General features: G+C 29.2%; 1 non-coding gene across 1 annotated transcript; it reads left to right on the top strand.

Moving 5' to 3' along the window:
• Positions 1-329: 329 nt before the first annotated feature.
• Positions 330-519, top strand: LOC146171112 (U2 spliceosomal RNA). Its single transcript, XR_014702976.1, has one exon. It is a non-coding gene; the product is annotated as a U2 spliceosomal RNA (small nuclear RNA).
• Positions 520-5,031: the final 4,512 nt, after the last annotated feature.

Raw genomic sequence — 5,031 nt, 5'->3', positions numbered from 1 at the left:
ATGCCGACATTGTTGTATTGATGACCACATGTAACGCGCGTTGGATCATAACATGTATGCATGTACATCCCCCCCCCCTTTTTTTTCCCTTTCCCCTTCTAGTGCATTGGGATGGAGAGATTTGAGTGGTTCTCCCATTATTATTGTATATCCCTTTTTTGTACCAATTGATTGAAATTGTATAAAGGATAAGCAGACTCTGATACGAAGATAAGACTGTTAATGTAAAGTGACTTACAACATCTGTATTGTATTGGCACATTATTCGGTATCCTTTACATATAAGTGTATGTATATTGTGGTTCACATTGTCAATGTATCGTGCTCTATCAGTTTGGAAGTCAATAAACTTCTCTTTGTGTAGTATCTGTTCTTAACAGCTTAATATCTGTTACGGGTTCTAATTGTACCCATGATATTAAACTGATTTTTGTAGCGCGGCGGAGTGTTCGGGGCTTGCTCCAACTCCGCCACGGGTCGACCCGGTACTGCACTACTTCCGGGACCGGCCCAGCATCTCCCCCTTTTGGGGGGAGAAGGCACAATTGAAAAAAACAGAAAAACTGCTTTGTTTTGTTCTAGAAATTTTTGGACTTTTTTTTCCGACTTTTTTTTCCGACTTTTTTTCCGACTTTTACTGTTATGTGGTTGGTTTTACAGAGTGTAGTAATTATTTACGCAAATGTAAATAATTAGTAATAAAAGTTTACCTAGCCATTGTGGTTGGTTTTACAGTGTGGTAATAATTAGTAATTATATTTACGCAACTGTAAATAATTGGTAATAATAGTTTACCTAGCAATTGTGGTTGGTTTTACAGAGTGTGGTTATAATTAGTAATTATATTTACGCATCTGTCAATAATTAGTAATAATTGTTTACCTAGCCAATGTGGTTGGTTTTACAGAGTGTAGTAATTATTTACGCAACTGTAAATAATTATTAATAATTGTTTATGTAGCCAATGTGGTTGGTTTTACAGAGTGTGGTAATAATTAGTAAGTATACTATGCAACTATAAATAATTAGTAATAATTGTTTATCTAGCCAATGTGGTTGGTTTTACAGTGTGGTAATAATTAGTAATTATATTTTCGCAACTGTAAATAATTAGTAATAATAGTTTACCTAGCCATTGTGGTTGGTTTTGCAGAGTGTGGTAGTAATTGGTAATTATATTTACGCAAATGTAAATAATTAGTATTAAAAGTTTACCTAGCCATTGTGGTTGGTTTTACAGTGTGGTAATAATTAGTAATTATATTTACGCAACTGTAAATAATTAGTAATAATTGTTTACCTAGCCAATGTGGTTGGTTTTACAGAGTGTAGTAATTATTTATGCAACTGTAAATAATTATTATTAATTGTTTATCTAGCCAATGTGGTTGGTTTTACAGAGTGTGGTAATAATTAGTAATTATATTTACGCAACTGTAAATAATTAGTAATAATAGTTTACCTAGCAATTGTGGTTGGTTTTACAGAGTGTGGTTATAATTAGTAATTATATTCACGCAACTGTCAATAATTAGTAATAATTGTTTACCTAGCCAATGTGGTTGGTTTTACAGAGTGTAGTAATTATTTACGCAACTGTAAATAATTATTAATAATTGTTTATGTAGCCAATGTGGTTGGTTTTACAGAGTGTGGTAATAATTAGTAAGTATACTATGCAGCTATAAATAATTAGCAATAATTGTTTATCTAGCCAATGTGGTTGGTTTTACAGTGTGGTAATAATTAGTAATTATATTTTCGCAACTGTAAATAATTAGTTATAATAGTTTACCTAGCCATTGTCGTTGGTTTTGCAGAGTGTGGTAGTAATTGGTAATTATATTTACGCAAATGTAAATAATTACTATTAAAAGTTTACCTAGCCATTGTGGTTGGTTTTACAGTGTGTTAATAATTAGTAAGTATATTTACGCAACTGTAAATAATTAGTAATAATTGTTTACCTAGCCAATGTGGTTGGTTTTACAGAGTGTAGTAATTATTTACGCAACTGTAAATAATTATTAATAATTGTTTATCTAGCCAATGTGGTTGGTTTTACAGAGTGTGGTAATAATTAGTAAGTATACTATGCAACTATAAATAATTAGTAATAATTGTTTATCTAGCCAATGTGGTTGGTTTTACAGTGTGGTAATAATTAGTAATTATATTTTCGCAACTGTAAATAATTAGTAATAATAGTTTACCTAGCCATTGTGGTTGGTTTTGCAGAGTGTGGTAGTAATTGGTAATTATATTTACGCAAATGTAAATAATTAGTAATAAAAGTTTACCTAGCCATTGTGGTTGGTTTTACAGTGTGGTAATAATTAGTAATTATATTTTCGCAACTGTAAATAATTAGTAATAATAGTTTACCTAGCCATTGTGGTTGGTTTTACAGAGTGTAGTAATTATTTACGCAACTGTAAATAATTATTAATAATTGTTTATGTAGCCAATGTGGTTGGTTTTACAGAGTGTGGTAATAATTAGTAAGTATACTATGCAACTATAAATAATTAGTAATAATTGTTTATCTAGCCAATGTGGTTGGTTTTACAGTGTGGTAATAATTAGTAATTATATTTTCGCAACTGTAAATAATTAGTAATAATAGTTTACCTAGCCATTGTGGTTGGTTTTGCAGAGTGTGGTAGTAATTGGTAATTATATTTACGCAAATGTAAATAATTAGTATTAAAAGTTTACCTAACCATTGTGGTTGGTTTTACAGTGTGGTAATAATTAGTAATTATATTTACGCAACTGTAAATAATTAGTAATAATTGTTTACCTAGCCAATGTGGTTTGTTTTACAGAGTGTAGTAATTATTTACGCAACTGTAAATAATTATTATTAATTGTTTATGTAGCCAATGTGGTTGGTTTTACAGAGTGTGGTAATAATTAGTAAGTATACTTTGCAACTATAAATAATTAGTAATAATTGTTTATCTAGCCAATGTGGTTGGTTTTACAGTGTGGTAATAATTAGTAATTATATTTTCGCAACTGTAAATAATTAGTAATAATAGTTTACCTAGCCATTGTGGGTGGTTTTGCAGAGTGTGGTAGTAATTGGTAATTATATTTACGCAACTGTAAATAATTAGTAATAATTGTTTACCTAGCCAATGTGGTTGGTTTTACAGAGTGTAGTATTTATTTACGCAACTGTAAATAATTATTAATAATTGTTTATCTAGAAAATGTGGTTGGTTTTACAGAGTGTGGTAATAATTAGTAAGTATACTATGCAACTATAAATAATTAGTAATAATTGTTTATCTAGCCAATGTGGTTGGTTTACAGTGTGGTAATAATTAGTAATTATATTTTCGCAACTGTAAATAATTAGTAATAATAGTTTACCTAGCCATTGTGGTTGGTTTTGCAGAGTGTGGTAGTAATTGGTAATTATATTTACGCAAATGTAAATAATTAGTAATAAAAGTTTACCTAGCCAATGTGGTTGGTTTTACAGTGTGGTAATAATTAGTAATTATATTTACGCAACTGTAAATAATTAGTAATAATTGTTTATCTAGCCAATGTGGTTGGTTTTACAGTGTGGTAATAATTAGTCATTATATTTTCGCAACTGTAAATAATTAGTAATAATAGTTTACCTAGCCATTGTGGTTGGTTTTGCAGAGTGTGGTAGTAATTGGTAATTATATTTACGCAAATGTAAATAATTACTATTAAAAGTTTACCTAGCCATTGTGGTTGGTTTTACAGTGTGTTAATAATTAGTAAGTATATTTACGCAACTGTAAATAATTAGTAATAATTGTTTACCTAGCCAATGTGGTTGGTTTTACAGAGTGTAGTAATTATTTACGCAACTGTAAATAATTATTAATAATTGTTTATCTAGCCAATGTGGTTGGTTTTACAGAGTGTGGTAATAATTAGTAAGTATACTATGCAACTATAAATAATTAGTAATAATTGTTTATCTAGCCAATGTGGTTGGTTTTACAGTGTGGTAATAATTAGTAATTATATTTTCGCAACTGTAAATAATTAGTAATAATAGTTTACCTAGCCATTGTGGTTGGTTTTGCAGAGTGTGGTAGTAATTGGTAATTATATTTACGCAAATGTAAATAATTAGTAATAAAAGTTTACCTAGCCATTGTGGTTGGTTTTACAGTGTGGTAATAATTAGTAATTATATTTTCGCAACTGTAAATAATTAGTAATAATAGTTTACCTAGCCATTGTGGTTGGTTTTACAGAGTGTAGTAATTATTTACGCAACTGTAAATAATTATTAATAATTGTTTATGTAGCCAATGTGGTTGGTTTTACAGAGTGTGGTAATAATTAGTAAGTATACTATGCAACTATAAATAATTAGTAATAATTGTTTATCTAGCCAATGTGGTTGGTTTTACAGTGTGGTAATAATTAGTAATTATATTTTCGCAACTGTAAATAATTAGTAATAATAGTTTACCTAGCCATTGTGGTTGGTTTTGCAGAGTGTGGTAGTAATTGGTAATTATATTTACGCAAATGTAAATAATTAGTATTAAAAGTTTACCTAGCCATTGTGGTTGGTTTTACAGTGTGGTAATAATTAGTAATTATATTTACGCAACTGTAAATAATTAGTAATAATTGTTTACCTAGCCAATGTGGTTTGTTTTACAGAGTGTAGTAATTATTTACGTAACTGTAAATAATTATTATTAATTGTTTATGTAGCCAATGTGGTTGGTTTTACAGAGTGTGGTAATAATTAGTAAGTATACTTTGCAACTATAAATAATTAGTAATAATTGTTTATCTAGCCAATGTGGTTGGTTTTACAGTGTGGTAATAATTAGTAATTATATTTTCGCAACTGTAAATAATTAGTAATAATAGTTTACCTAGCCATTGTGGTTGGTTTTGCAGAGTGTGGTAGTAATTGGTAATTATATTTACGCAACTGTAAATAATTAGTAATAATTGTTTACCTAGCCAATGTGGTTGGTTTTACAGAGTGTAGTATTTATTTACGCAACTGTA

The sequence above is a fragment of the Amblyomma maculatum genome, unplaced genomic scaffold (genome assembly GCF_055883805.1).
Source record: "Amblyomma maculatum isolate TAMU_Amacu unplaced genomic scaffold, ASM5588380v1 scaffold_23, whole genome shotgun sequence".
NCBI lineage: Eukaryota > Metazoa > Arthropoda > Arachnida > Ixodida > Ixodidae > Amblyomma > Amblyomma maculatum.
The sequence above is the reverse complement of the archived record's forward strand: the minus strand, read 5'-3'. Positions and strand labels throughout refer to the sequence as shown.